Here is a 17,018-nt window from a genome sequence, read left to right on the forward strand (position 1 = left end):
GTAGTTAATTTATTGTTGACTTCAGCAAACCAGCTGATGCCCTAGCCTTTTTTGCAAGACTCAGAACAGATTGCCAGAAGTGCATCCACGCCACTTCCAGAAGTCCGTTCTGAGCCGAGGAGGCCTCCCAGGCACAGAATGGACTTCTGGAACTGGTGTCTATGCAGAGTAAAGGTTGTTCAGGTATTTGAATCCCACCACTGGGTGTACGTCTTATGATTCTTCCTACAAAACACACACACACACACACACACACACACACACACACAGAGAGAGAGAGAATGTATGTGATGGTGGGAGTATGTATGTATGTGGGAATGACCTTGGGAGACAGGAAGAAATGCTGCAGACTAGACAATGGCCAGGCAAGTGGCACTGAAACTGCATAAGGAATAGTGGGGTGGCCAATGTCTCAGAAGAGACCTTCCCTAGTTTCTTTGGCTGTAAATGTGAGGAGGGTGAGGAGAGAGAGATATACTTTCAGACCTACAAATTTCTGTTAATGTAAACTAACAATAAAGCTAGAGTGGTGCTCCTGGGTGTGCTTCATGCCTAGACTACCTTATAAGGCTGACAATGTAGATCAGAGAGGAAACGCAGTCAGATTTGCTAATATTACTTTAACAGAACCTTGCAAATCTGAAAGCACAAACCTCCCACTGTCTCTTTTAAAGCTAGTTGAGTACAGTCCCTTCTGAGTCTTTCACCTGTTAGGCAGGTGGTAGGTAGCAGAGAGTGTAGGGCATAAAGGGACACACCTGGCTCCCTGAACAGTCTTCCTGTAGTTCTGGGCCAAAAAATGTGCAGCTACATCTAAATGTAATTCATAAAGACATTGGTAGCATATTCAATGAGCATATAGCAATTCATGATATTAGCTCTCCAGTGTACAATCAACACAGCAGACTATAAGGCAGAGCTAACAGATAGGGGCTGCCAAAATCTGGATTATCATAGATGACAAAAATGAGATAAGAAAGCTGTATTTTGTTGCTGCCATCTTGTGATCTTCCAAGGATTGACAGTTCAGATGTGGTCTTATTTTAGGGAGACACACTTGTATCCTTAACATTCTTCTAAAGAACAAGATGTCTCTCAGCTATTTAAAAGCATTTTCAAAGATTAAATTAACAATAGGGAAAATTGCATGCATGGCACTATCCTTTACTAGTCCTGAAAAGACTATTAAGAGTCATTGGCTTAACGCTGTGGGATTATACTAGATTATATTAGTTTAAACAGTTTTGGATTCCTACTAATCCTATATTAATGAGTTGTGATAGGCCCCTAAATGGTAATTTCTTGGTCACCCTCTTCCTCAGCACATTTCAGTAAAATATATTCAGCCAACTAGTAGAGCACACCCATGGAAGGATTATAAAGCACATAATGAAGCCAAATAATATGAGTCAGTCAGTCATATGTCTTTGTCTATAAAAAAAATGATTCCAAGCAATGTCCAATTCATTTTTTGTTACAAGGAATCCCAGGCTTCCTGGCGTGTCATTTGTGTCTCCTTGTATAAACTCAGTTCACCATCAGCAACTCTGGCAGCAAAGACCTACTCCTAGTTTGACTAGGAAAGGCTCGCTTGAAGCTAAATATTGATAAATACAATTTACTTGAAATAACATTCCTCTTCAAAACAGTTTCTCCCTTCCTTTTCTAGTGTGTTTTAGTCTTTGTATTTACATTATAGGTATTTTTTTAAAAAAAACTCTTAACCCAGACTATGAATTTGACTAATTACAGTAGAAAATCCTTGGAGCTGCCATTTGAAACAGTTACATTGCTAATGTAATGAAACTGAATCTGTTTTGATATTAAACTTTTCTCCGTAGCAACTCAAATTCCCGCTTTAATAAATACTGCAACTTCATGGTCCAGCTGTGTGGAACAGTTGTAGAAAACATGTTCCGTTCAGTTAATACACCTCAATGATGACCTGGACATACAAATGAAATGAAATTGGATAAAATAATATCCAGTAATTAAAGAATATAAAATAGTAAATAAAAGAATCAAACTATGCTCCCTAATATAGTGTTTGTCATGGCTGGCTGGGGAATTCTGGGAGTTGAAGTTCACACATCTTGAAGATGCCAAGGTTGCAAAACTCTGTCCTAGTCGCTTACTCAGACATTTATTCATTGTATTTATATTCCCCCTCTCTTTTTCTTTTTTTTTTCTCTCTCTCTAGACTCATATACACTCAAACTGGCAAATATGATCAGACTTCTTTCCTTATTGGCAGTTGACTTGTAATGTCTATCATGGTTGGCTACAGAAAATATTGTACTGGAGCTTCTTTGTTGGGGCTACTAGATCTGAGCTGTAAAATTCTAGATAACCACATGATGACAGCATATATATATGTATGTATATATATGTATATGTGTGTATGTATGTATGTGTGTGTGTGTATATATATGCATGTGTGTATATGTGTGTTTGTGTATATATGTGTAGTATGTGTACATGTGTATGTATGTGTATATATAAAACACACACAGACACACACAGATATATGCATATATATATATATATATATATATATATATATATATATATATATTGGCGTATTCGGGTCTTTTCCCATGTAAGATTGAGAGTATCTTGGCGACATTTCAACGAGGCTCCACTCGTCATCTTCAGGCTGATGTCTTAGGCTTTGCACAATTGAACAATTGCCTAAGGTGCAATCGGCCCAGGTTCGAATCTCAGAAGGGTATGGCTGACTGATGAGAACAAATAAGTTTGAAATGATCATATCAGTTTCCCTTTAATTCTTTGTTAGCAATCCAAAAAGTTTACATATATATATATATATATAAAATACATTATATATATATATATATATATATATATATATATATATATATATATATATATATATAAAATACATTATATATATATAATGTGTGTATATATATACTGTGTGTGTGTGTGTATGTGTATATATATATATATATATATATATATATATATATATATATATATAAAATACATTATATATATATAATGTGTGTATATATATACTGTGTGTGTGTGTGTATGTGTATATATATATATATATATATATATATATATATATATATATATATATATATATATATATATATATATATACTGTGCAAATTATCCAAATTGCTAATAAAGAATTTGGGAGGCTAAGATGATAATTTTGAACTATTTATGTTCTCATCAGTTAGTCATTGAAAAAACCTTGACAAATACTTAAACATATATATACTGTGTGTATACACACACACAGTATATATATATATATATATACACACAGAGAGAGTATATATATATATATATATACACACACACACATGTACACATATATATGCACATGTACATGTATACATGCATACATATAGTCAATAGGGAGAAGAAAAAAATTGGTTGCTGTCCACTTCCTGTCTGGCTATGATGCAAGAGCAGACGTTTAGACATAGCAGTGGTTATGGGCTGTACTGAAATAATATGCCAGGCTGTAGTTCCACATTTGCTTCCTAATAAATATGAATAAACATTGGAGTAACCTGCAATATTTCTAAAATGGGGCATATGGTTTACTGTTACAAATTTTAAGTCTTCTTTCTGCTATTTCATTTATTTGGAGGAAGTTGTTCAGAGTTGTCCATAAATGTTTTCCTTTGTTTTGACAAGAGTTTATGAAATTAGAAAAAAAATATGCTAGTTTGGCTTCAAGCTCCCTTCCTTTTACTGTACTTCAGCATTTCCTTCAGCATGCAGGAAGATGACTCATGATGTCTGGGATCAGAATATCATTTCCTAGTTAGCAGAAAGCTCATTTAAAACCTATTGCAACTACCTTGCTATTACACAGTTATTCCCATAATAAACCTGTGAAACAGGAAGGCTCCATAAATTGTTTAAATAACAAATAAATAAATACCTAAATCTTTAAACATTGTGCCCCAGGTCTGTCCTAATAAGGGTTCCCAGGCATGAAGAGAAGCATACATATATTACTTGCAGTTTAATTGATTGTTCTAGGAAATGTAAATGTAAATACCCTGTTTTGTCATTACTTTAAAATGTGGAGCCACTCTAGGTCTTAAGAGAAAGTGGCTACAACTTATATGAAAAACATTGAATTTGGGGTTCAAGTGCCAAGAAAGGGGATTGATACAAATCCTAGACCCTTTTTGGGAATGAATTATATTGCAGGAATTAGAATAGCTGAAGGCAATCTGTAAAATAATAGCAGCAGTGTTTTACTTCTGATGTAACAGCAATTTATCTGAATTTCCCTTCTGCCTTTCAGTTCTAACTGAAATGATGATATATTGGAGGCACAAAATTAATAACCATGATGATTTAAAGGTCACCAGCTGTCATTTCTGTTTTGGTCTAGTGCTGATGTCTGTTATTTATTAAAAAACATTTGTTTCCTCTGTATATTTCCTGTCTAATGAAATGGGAGGAGATCAGAGGTTGTGTTCTATTACTGCAGAGATTTTTTCTGAAGGAAGGAAGGAAGGAAGGAAGGAAGGAAGGAAGGAAGGAAGGAAGGAAGGAAGGAAGGAAGGAAGGTTATTCAGTACCTATTGTTTTTCTTCTGTTTTATGAGATCCATACTAAAGCCAGTGCAGAGAACTATATGAATGTTAGTTCCAATTTTTATTTGGATATTTTATTTATTATTAAATATTTTTTCTTCTGCTGGTCAACCAGACTTAGGAACATAGTGCTATGCTGTCAGATTGCAAGGATTTTCAAACAACCAGACCAAGAAAATTGCTCCCAATGTCTCCAACCCCTTCCAAAAGGAATCCCTGCCAGTTTAAACCAATAATCTGCTTAGAAATTCAGGTAATCCTCAATTTACAACAGTTAATTTAGAAACCATTCAAAGTTAAAACGGGATTGAAAAAAGTTATTTATGACTGTTTTTCACACTTATGACTATAGCAGCTTCCCCATTGGTCACGTGATCAAAATTCAGTTGCTTGGCAACTGACTCATATTTATGACAGTTTTAGTGTCCTGTGGCCGTGTGATCAACTTTGGAGATCTTCTGACAAGCAAAGACAATGGGGAAGCCAGGTTCACTTAACAATCACATTACTAACTTAATAACTGCCCTGATTCAGTTAATGAAGTCATAAAATGGGGCAAAACTCACTTAACAAATGTTTCCCTTAGCAACAGAAATCGGATTGTGGTTGTAAGTCGAGGAATTGTGGTTATAAATTGAGGTTGTAAAATGCTCCAAGAACATTTTAATGTTAGATGTTATATCTGATAATAAGAACCATACTTGGTGCAATTCGGGTGCAGTATTTTTTGTTACTCATAAATTTGCAGATTTTTCCTCAATACTCCACTTTAATTGAGGGATAATCAACACTGAAAGTTTAATATTTTGGTCTTGGATAATAATTGCTTCAATGTATCCTATATTCAAATTTCTTTTTGCTGACAAAGAGTTAAATGGGACTAGCTTCTTTGCTCTCATCAGCTAGCCATACCCTTTGTGGGATTTGAACCTAGGCAAAAAGAAATTTGAATACACAATGTATCACAGTAGCAACTTGAGCCCTGCTTAACGCTCCTAGGTTGGAGCTGCAAGGCAAAAGAAATCATATATATATATATATATATATATATATATATATATATATATATATATATATATATATATATATAAGTATTTGTCAAGGCTTTTTTTTGAATGGACCTTGCTAATTAACTCTTTCATTCCTGTTTTGGCCCGGCTCAGGGCTTATCCACAGGAACTAGTCAACTTATGACAGCTCATTATTTGTGCAAATTATTCAAATTGCTAATAAAGAATTTGGGAGGCTAAGATGATCATTTCGAACTTTTTATGTTCTCATCAGTTAGTCATACCCTTTATATATAGTATTATCTATCCAGCAGTGCAAAATGGCCATATCAGATGATGGATGTTTGAGGAAATTTTCTGAGCATCAGAGCAGTTCCCCTCTTCCTGTCTAGGTACCAGAGTTTAAATATTTTCTTGTTGCTACTCTGTCATTTCGTCATGCATAGATCTCTTCTTTCACTAAAGCAGATGCCCTAAAACAAAACGGTTTTCTGATTTTTGGCCACCATGTGGCCCTCCTCCAACAGAATCTTCAAGGAGGAACTTGTTTCATTTTATAGCTTAGTTTAGTGGAGCTGCCCAATGTTAACTCTGTAGCCCTCAGACAATTAATATACATTTTCATTCTGTCCTAATCTTATTCAAAAGAGCAGATGTTTAAAATGGAAACTTAGAGGAATTAAATCCAGCTCTTTGCACATCCCGCAGTTGAAACCAGGAGCAAGAGCAATCACCTGTCTTTTCCAGCCTTTGTGTAGATCTTAAGTGAAGAATCTGTTTTCCTGACACTCATGAAAGAAAAAGCATTCCAGCATTTCAACCACACTTCCCCTGGTTGATTTATTGTTGCTTTAAAAGCCTTTTGGTTATCACTGACCAATTTCTCATCAGAATAGATGGAGTCACTTAAAGTAGCTTCAGAATACTGAACATTTGTCATGCATTCACTGGAACATTTGTTGTGCTTCACTGGAAAGAATTTAGATCCTATTTCAACCTCACCACATTTGTCCCCCTTTAACCTCTGTGGTCTTTGGCTTTAGCCAAGAGTCCAAAAGACTTCTTTATCTTAAAGTAAACTTTATTTTTCTTTCCTTCTTGGAGGAAAACAACAACTCTAATGTTCTTGGCAGTCAGAAATAGTATCTTCTCTGCCTTCTTGCCTCTCTCCATATCTCCCCATTCCACAAATGTTATTTAGATCAACATATTAATGGTCCTTTAGTGAACCATGTAAAAATATTCTTTAGAAATAGAAATAATTTTATTTCTATTCCAAACAATACCTATCAAATTTGAGAAAAATCTTTGAAGATTTAAATTCATTAATTTTGAAATTCATTTGGCAAGGAAAGAAAGCTAGAATCAAAGCTAGAATCAAGATGAAAATGTTACAAGAAGCCAAGGAAAATGGAGGTTTTGGTTTGCCAGAGTGGGTCTTATATTATCAAGCCTCTTTAGTAACATGGGTAAAAGAATGGATAACTCTTAGAAACAAAAGGTTGTTATATTTGGAGGGACATGATTTACAACTGGGTTGGCATGCTTTTTAATGGCATGGAAAAAATAAAATCCATAAGTACTTTCAAAACCACTATATAAGAAATGCATTATCATTAACATGGGAAAAAATAAAATGTAAAATATACATGAAAATTCCAGGATGGCTTTCAACAATAGAAGCATTTGTACATCTAAATTTAGTTAATTTTGAAAAAAATCAGACATACAGAGATATTTTAAATTCTGAAAGGAACTTAAAATCTAAACAAGAAATGGAAAATCAGGGTATTAAATCTATCACGGTGAGCATACTTACAAATACAAGTTAGATATGATAAAGATGTTAAACTGTATGGATTTTATAAGGAGCAAACCTTGTTTGATAAGATATTATTAACCTCTGATGAGAAATTAATTAAGAAAATTTACAATTTTCTATTGAATTTGAAAATGGAAAGTGAACAAGTTAAAGAAACAATGATAATATAGGCAAAACTTTTTGGATATAATATAGAATTAAAAATTGGCAAAACGTGGGGAAAAATTTATAAATTAACAATATTAACTTCTTATAAAGAAAACTTATATAAAATGTTTTATAGATGGCACTTTCCACCAGCAAGATTAGCAAAAATGGTTAAAAACATGTCAGATAGATGTTGGAAAAATAAACACAAGTCAGGTACTTATGTTTGGTGGGCATGTGGCAAAGCAAAGAGTTATTGGAAAAAATACATAGGTGGCTTAAAAAGATGTTGGGAAAACATGTAGATTTTAAACCTGAACTTTTTAAATTAGGTATGATGCCAGAAAAGAGTGATAAACAAAGCATATATTTGATTTCACATGTAACAACAGTGACAAGAATTATATTCACACAATATTGGAAAAATGAAGGAATACCATCAGATGAAGAAATAATTAAAAAAACACTAGAATGTGTGGAGATGGACAGACTGACTTTTTTGAGATTGAAAGAAAAAGAAGAAACAGAATATTATCGAATTTGGGAGTAATTTTATCAATGGCTAGAGGAAAGAATAAAGGATTAGGAATTAAATTTGCATTAGTGAATGTAAAACTCAGACAACACGTTTGTTGAACAAGTACTATTGAATGTATGAAAAAAATCAATAAAAATCTTATAAAAAATAAAAAAAAATATTCTTTAATATTGGTAGGAAAAATATGTAAACATACATTCAATGCCACATCATCCATCAGCCCAGCTGGCCATGGGTACAGGAGTCAACATTGCTGTGCAAGCTATCGTGGAAGCATATTGCTTCCTTTCTCTAAAGTAAAAGAAGTCAAGAGCCTTGTTATGTAACAAAAACGTAAAGAAGTATTTACGCAATTAGATATACAACATGCTACCATATTTTCAAAGGAGAATCTCCATTTAAGTGTTCCTTTGGCCATATTCTCCTTGCTTGCAATGTTCCTCTTTTTTGAAAACAGCTTTTCCTGTTCTGGTTTCCTGCATAAGAGATGTTATATTCTTAAATTCTTATTTTCTTATTTATTTCTTATTTATTATATTTGTATACCACCCTTCTCCCGAAGGACTCAGGGCAGTGAACAGGGCACATATAAAAATACGGAATACAAAAATTAAAAAAGAATTAAATAGGAGCCCGATCTAAAACAATAGATGGTAATAAAAAATCCACAATAAAAACCCCAACACACCCCCCATCAGGCCAGGCCGGCTTGTTCAAATAGATAGGTCTTCAAGTCGCGTCGGAAGGAGCGAAGGTCAGGTGCCATCCGGAGCTCAACCGGCAGCTGATTCCATAAAGCCGGGGCTTTTTTAATATCAGCTAAATTCATTAGCTGATATTAAAAAAGCTTCCTCTGCAAACCTTTAAGAATGCTTAAGGGAATATACAGATCTTATAGTGAAACTGGCTATGTTAATTATAGCAGTGGAGTAGCATGAGCATCTTTACCAATATTGATTATCTCAACGGGCTGTTGAGATATGGGAATGACAGGGTTATGATTTAGATGAAAGCTGAAAAGGGACAATAACTTTAAACTTTTGCTTTTTTTAAAAAAAAAAATTAGTCTAACTTTCTCTCTCTCTTTTTTTCAATGTTAAAATTATGACTAGGGAACTCAAAAGCTCAAAGGGGCTCAATGAAAACTCTTTCTGGATTTCTGAGGTGGCCTAAGGAAGAATCTGAAAACAAAGCAATCCAACGGTGGTGGGTGCCCAGGGATTCTCTAACTTAGTGGGTTTGTTCAGGGGATAACCTGGCCAAAATCGGCTCGGAAAATGCAAGCGCCTGATGCATTCGAATATTTGGAAAGGATTTGTCAGCTATGATAGGCAAGGTGATAATTTGGACAGTTCCAAGAAGCCTACTCACAGCAATAAAAGCAAAGCCCTTTATACCTCCAGGAGCAGGGCATCTCTCCAAGTCTTCATTCCTCTCTTGAAAAGGCCTTTAAAAGGGAGGCTTTGATGAGCCATTCGCTTCTCCTTCCCTGGGATACTTTTAGTCCGGCTTGTCAGCACCGACAGGCTAGTGTGAAGTTATGAAGACCATGTGTGAAGGGGGGCGAGATCCTCCTGGAGCATTTATCTCGGAGATAAAGATCCCCGTGCTGTTGAATAAAGGCTCCTGACTCAGTGGATCTGGGTAAGTGGGTGGTGATTGAGGCACCATCACAATGCCTTTGCCCTTAAACACTCAGGTCTGACCAGATCCTGCTCATCCGTACCAAAGTTGAATTTCCACCAAAAGCAAAAGAGAGACAGTGTGCGTAAAGTCGGGCTCGTCTGAAAGCTACCAATTTGCATATATAAAGAAAGTAATGGCCTTTTTAGTGCTGCTAAATGTATGGATTCAAAGATTCGATAGAAATGTCCATTTTAAAACCCGATCTTGTGGCTATAATGGTTATAGATAAGAGTACTTAGCATAGTATAGCTCATTTCTTCTGGGGCAGCCAAAGACACCCCCCACACCTCCCCATCCTTTTCACTCTCAACTATAAGGATGTTTTATTTTGCCACATATTTATTTTATGCATTAGGCTCTTGTGCAAGAGTCATGCCACCTACTGGACAATACCCAAACCATCCCTTGAATGAACAAGAGGCTACTGTGTGGAACATTCATTTGGCTGAATTGTCAGTTTCCTCCTGTACATAAGAAATGCCATTTATCTTCATATCATTTGTATTTGAAAATGGAAAACTATGAACTGTAGGGGCAAAGGTCTAGCTCTGGCTTTTACTGGTTCTGCTTTTAGATTTTCTTGGAAATTAAAAAAAAGGATAAAAAAAGTTACTCCATCCATTCACTGAAAATTTAAATACAGTCCAACATGGGCCAAAAAAGCCAACACAGTGCATTAACAGAAGGATAGAATCAAGATCATGTGAAGTGTTAATACCACTTTACAATACCTTGGTAAGGCCACACTTGGAATATTGCATCCAGTTTTGGTCACCACAATGTAAAAAAGATGTTGAGACTCTAGAACAGGGGTGTCAAACTGCCAGCCCACGGGCTGGATGCATCACGCGGTAGCCATGCCCAGCCCATTGCTGGCAAAGGCAAAACTGTCCAGATATTTTGCGCGAGATCACGTGATGTCGCAAGTTTGACATGTCTGCTCTAGAAAGAGTACAGAGAAGAGCAACAAAGATGATCAGGGGATTGGAGGCTAAAAACATATAAGGAACGGCTGCTGGAATTGAGTATGTCTAGTTTAATGAAGAGAAGGATGAGGGGTGACATGATAGCAGTGTTCCAATATCTCAGGGGTTGCCATAAAGAAGAGGGAGTCAAGTTATTCTCCAAAGCTCCTGAAGGCAGGACAAGAAGCAACAGATGGAAACTAACCAAAGAGAGAAGCAACCTAGAATTAAGGAGAAATTTCCTGACAGTTAGAACAATTAATCAGTGGAACAATCTGATTCCAGAAGCTGTGAATGCTCCAACACAGGAAGTTTTAAGGAGAAACTGGACAGCCATTTGTCTGAAATGGTATAGGGTTTCTTGCCTGAGCAGTAGGTTGGACTTAGATAACCTTCAAGGTCCCTTCTAACTTTATCATCATCATCATCATCATCATCATCATCATCATCATCATCATCATTATTATTATTATTATTATTATTATTATTATTATTATTATTATTATTATTTCCTGCATTATTACAAGAATATACCTTCAATGGAATCAGACTTAGCATTAACTATCATTAGGTCTTCACTACTAGTCCCCAGGCTTTATTGGATTGGACTATAGCCCTAACATCATCCCCAGGTAGCATGGCAATGTCGAAAATTATAATCGGCAAATCAAAAGGACAAAATTAAGGATTTCTGGCAATAATCTTCCAGGGCTGCAGACAAGAGACCTACTCTAGAGATGGAAGCCAAGGGTTCCAGCTGAGAAGTTTTATACTCAGATCATATATTCTGTTCCTGAGTCACAATTTTATCAGAGCATTCCCTAGCATGCAAGGCTGAATGAGAAAATTCTCAATGTTCCAGACACTAATAACTACCATGCTTTACTGCAAAGTTTTATTGTGCATACTCAATAACTATAATAAATAATGTGCCAGTAAATACCACTGCTGTATATAGCAAGCTTCAGATTTCTTATGAATTTTGAAATTAAAAATTTCATCTCTCTCTCTCATATAAATCAAGACATTTACTAGATTTAGGTAAATACCAGTGAAAAGCTAAAAATAAAATCCAGGGATATTTTATTTTCTGTAAAATGCTATTCTGCTATTTTCTCTTAACAGAAGTAACTCTGCCAGATTTATGCCTTAGGAAGACATTTATTATAACATGCCAGGATATTTAGAAATGTTCTAACTCTGTGGTGGCGAACCTATGGCACGCATGCCACAAGAAAAACACAGAGCCCTCTGTGTAGGCACGTGCACAGTCGCCCCAGTTCTAGGCCTTCAGCTGAGTTTTATAAAACCTTTTCGTTTTAGGCCTCCATTGCTGTGTGAAAAAAAAAGGTTCAATCAATGAATCAATTTCAACTTCTTGTGAGAAAAAAAAGATCGCGCAAAGTTGGAATTGATTGATTGAACTTTTTAGTCCCACCCAGTCTGCCGTTATCACCACAGCCACACTCACCCAATTGGCCACGCCCACCCAATGGCCCACACCCACCCAATGGGCCACGCCCACCTGATGATATTTAAGTGGGTTCTGGGTTGCTGTTTGGGCACACAGTCTCTAAAAGGTTCGCCATCACTGTTCTAACTCATTAATTTTAAAACAGGTGCTTCTTACATTCTTCTTAGAGTTATTTAAAAATAATATTCTCACACTGATCTTTTGGCATTAGTCTTTATCTAATAATGTGCATTAACAAACAGAAAAAAGTCTATAAACAACTGACTTCTTTTTTCTTATTTATTATTAGCAAATTACAGCCATTAAACTGAATATATAAAAAGAGTCTATTCTTCTCAATAGGAGGTTTATCTGCCTATGATATACAATTTTAAGTCTTAGGCAAGATCATAGCAGACTTTTAACATGGCATTTTTTTATGGAGCTTTTAGGTGATGTCAGTACAGTGTAGAAAACAACCCATGTTTTGTCTCTTGTTAATCTTTTACTTAAAACAAAAGAAAAGTCTGAAATGCCATTTGCTAACCCTGCAAATGTGCAAGAACATTTGAAGAACAGTTTGAGTGGCAGAGGCTCCTGAGATGTTCCTTCATGCCTCAGCCCTCTCCACGTTGATGTCTACAGCTTAGTAAGACACACTGTTTGCAGTGCATTTATTTTGATGTCCCAGATACTGACATCTCAGTTTAAAATCAAACTCGAAAAGCATTCTGTCTGCAAGACTGATCAATTGTGCAGAAGCTCTCTAATATTGCCAATGAATGAGGCAAGGAACAAGCCATCAGAAAATAAACATTCCAGCATGAGTTGTCTATGGTTGGGCTGAAAAACAGTGGAGTTCCCAATGGCAAAAATATAGGTGAAATGTGTCAGCATCACAAAATACTGTAAGACTACTTTAACAGAATCTTGCAAAATTCTGTTAAAGTAGCCTTACAATAAAGCAGAATCGGCTCATCTGGTCTACCTGGTCAGACGACAGTAAGAGAAGTGCCTCCTGATTTAGGAATGGGGTTACTGCCACGATTTATGAAATAACCCTGCTGGCCATAAGTCCACACATGTCCACACATGTTCTTTGAGGAGGAACCACAAATCTAGGAGCACTCCCAGATTGTGTGCCGACTTTGCCTGGGGAAATTTTCCTTTACTGAATATAATGGAAAATCTCCAAAATTGTGAGGCTCTAAAACCCACAGCCAGTCAGTCTGGTTACATTGTGCCAAAGCCAATGTCTTTCTCTGTGTTTGTCTTCACCCAGACCCACGTAACCTTTAGGTACTTCATGAACTTCATGAACTTCAGTAGTATCACTTAGATAACCCAGCACAGAAATATATAACTAAATATCATCATGGATTCAAACCCATGCTGATGGGTGACTTCAGCCATTGCTTAATATGGATGTTAAATTGGAGCATGGAGAGTCAAGGCCAACAAAATAGAGGTCTAGGGTTGGACCTCACATTTTACCAACAGAAGTCTTCAAGAATTGAACTTCATTCAAGGGAATCTTTAATAACTTCCTGTTTGGATTATTGCTATGCATTATATATGGGCCTGCTGTCAAGGTTCTGACTGATTAAGCATCAGCAAGATGATCCAATCTGTTAATGCAAAACTTTATTGAGTACATCATTTTGGCATGAATGAAAGCATAACCAGCTCTGGTTATTTCCTGCGCAATCTACTATAGTTAAAATATAGAATCCTCCTTTCTGCTATTAGTGCAGGTCACATTGCCCAATCAAGTAACAAAATATTATTATGAGAAAATGTCTCTGTGGGTTAACAACCACCTGTTGAAACGTCCTTGATTCCCATGGCTTGACTTCTTGTTGTCCAAAGCCTGCATTCCATTTCCCCCTCTCCTCCCCCCAGTGTGTTTGCAAGCTAAGAAGCAGTAATGGTAGCAATATCATCTGTGTATTTCTAGTTTGACACCTGCCTTGGAACAAAGAAGAGGGCGTCAAACTATTCTCCAAAGCACCAGAGGGCAAGATAAGAAACAATGGTTGGACCAAAGAGAGAAGCAACCTGGAATTAAGGAGAAACTTCCTAACAGTGAGGACAATTAACCAGTGGAACAGCTTGCCTCCAGAAATCGTGGGCGCTCCTTCACTGGAGATTTTTAAGAAGAGACTGGATAGTCACTTGTCTGAAATGGTATAGGTTCTCCTGCTCGAGCAGGGGGCTGGACTAGAAGACCTCCAAGGTCCCTTCCAGCTCTATTCTATTCTAAGTTGTAAAGTTAAAGATTGGAGCTGACCGCCCAATCATCCTTATTCCTGCCTACATTAGAAGTGAGTGAATTGGTGCTCTTCCTACTGTTGACAAAGAGGAACAAGTAAAAAGAAGTCAGCGCCCTGCCTAAGCTACTGAAATCCAGGAATATTTATTTAAAAATAGTCTCAACTCTACTCAATCGAAAAAAATAAATTCTGAACATAAACCACTGGGATATCTCCTTTCCAGAGTCGACCCTTTCAATATATGTTTGTGCCCTCTAGTGAGGTCACTCGTAATAGGATGCAGCTGTCCAGCTACCCAGTTACTTCTTTATTAATAATCCTGCTGAGACAGGAAAGCCTCAGTTTTTCCACCAAATGCCTTTTCCAGTGCTAAACTGAAATGAAAGACGGGCAATTTATTCCATGCAAAATGCTTGTTTTTCAGGCTACAGGAGCAGCAACTGATTGTAAGAGCATTTCCTTGCTGCCAGTCTTTTCACTTCACTGAAATAATCTGAAAGTTCCTCCTCCCTTCCTCTTTTCACATAAAAGAGAAAACAACAAGACAAAAACACAAAACGACTAGCTTTGCATGCATGTTCAGTCATCCACTGCTGAAAAGAAAAGGACAGTTTTGAACTTTTGTTCATTTAATCCTTGCTAATGCTCCCCTGAAGGTCCTCTTGTGGCAAGAATAGCAGCCAATCAATTGTGCAAAATCCCTGAAGACCTTTATCGGGATTTATATTTTATTTTGATTTTTCCATTTGGGTTATGCTACAGCTGAGCTGGAAATAAATCTTCTCTGTTGCCAGATCTAGGTGGTGTCATGGGATCACAGAAGTCTGGAGTTGTTTTGATACAGTGTACTGCAGTTATTTATTAAATGTATCTGCTGCTGATCTCACTGCATACTGTCATAAATAGCAGTATAAAACAATTAGAAGAGTAAAACATTAAACATTGGGGATTAAAAGTAAAAGCATTAAAATCAATAACAAAGAGGATAAAAAAGGACCAATACATAAATGGGGTGGAGGTGGGATCTTCTCCTAATCTACTACCGGTAGCCACATCCAGAGTGGAACATCCAAATTGGGGCTCCAAGCTAGTTGGCAAAGACGGTTTTCCAGGCCCTTTCAGAAGACCAAGAAAGTGAAATGGATTTCATCTCAGTGGGATGGGGTGGTGATGGTGTAAGATGTTCCAAAGGGCTGGACCACAACAGAAAAGGCTTTTCTTCTGGACCCTCCAGCCACAATTCTTTAGCTGATGGGATCCGTAGCATGCCCCTTCTGCCAGAGGGACTAAGGCGGAGCAATCCCATTGGTGTGAGATGGTTCTTCAGGTGGACCCATGCCATAAAGACAGTGGTGGGACTCAAATATGTGAACAACCAGTTCTCTATGTGGATGCTGCTTCCAGAAGTCCATTCTGGGCCTGGGCAACAAAACATTAGCTCCTGGTTCTGCCGAACTGGTGCGAACTGGCTGAATCCCACCACCGCATAAAGAGCTTTAACGGTCTTAACCAACAACTATACAAAAAGTATAAAAATGCTTTCTAGCAAGCAATACTACTGCTTGTTGTTTTTTCTTCCAGTTTATAGCAGTTTGGTTGTTTATGCTTGTTTGCATTCCTCAGATACAGTATCCATACAATTCTTACTACCGGTATTTGTGAAACAAATGAGTATAATCCCAGTCTCTTGAATATGGAACTCATAATGTTAAGTCGCCATTTATGAAACCGATGCTCTGTTTACTGAAGGAAAAAGGGAGAGTGAAATATTCCTGCTTTCTCTTTGTCTCTGATTCTTACAACTTTCTCCGTCAACGAAGGGTGAAAATATTCATCCGCCTGTGCAAGTGCCAACAAAAATATCCCTGCCTCATTTATCTATGTGGTTGCCATATATAACAAAGTTCACAGGGTTTGCCTATGCTGCTATGACTCCATCCAAACAATGGGAAACATGTTTACTTATTTCATACTGATATTAATTAAGGAAGACATTCACTTAACCATAAGCAAAGGAAATTGCTTTCCAAATGATGGATCTCTCTGCCTGCCTACAAGAGTTTATTAGAAGCAGGGACCAACAAGTCAAATGAAGAAACGGAGCTGGTGTTTTCCAGATGGGCTGGGTATGAATATTAGGAATTAAAGTTCAACATATCTGAAGGCCAGTGCTTGAGGAAGGCTAACTTAATCCAGAAAAGCAATCCTCATTTGAAAATTCAGAATGCCTTTCTTTAAATGTTTGTATTTTCAAACATTTTAAATTATACACTGTGAAGTCAGTGGAGTAATGGCATGATACAAGGTAGCACACCCCCTGGGTTTTTTATAGTAGGAATGATGACATTTTTTGTTTCCTTGTCCTAAAAGTAAATGGGATGCTCACGGACCTTTCCTGTTGCATTCATTTTCAAATAAGGCAGCATAGAGGCATCCAGGGAAGAGACCCAAGGGGAGGCTGGATATTTATTTATTTTTTGATAGCATGCCTATCTCAGTATAAAATAAATAGTAACTCACTTAAAAGCA

The sequence above is a fragment of the Vipera ursinii genome, assembly GCF_947247035.1.
Source record: "Vipera ursinii genome assembly, chromosome: 2".
NCBI classification, from domain to species: domain Eukaryota; kingdom Metazoa; phylum Chordata; class Lepidosauria; order Squamata; family Viperidae; genus Vipera; species Vipera ursinii.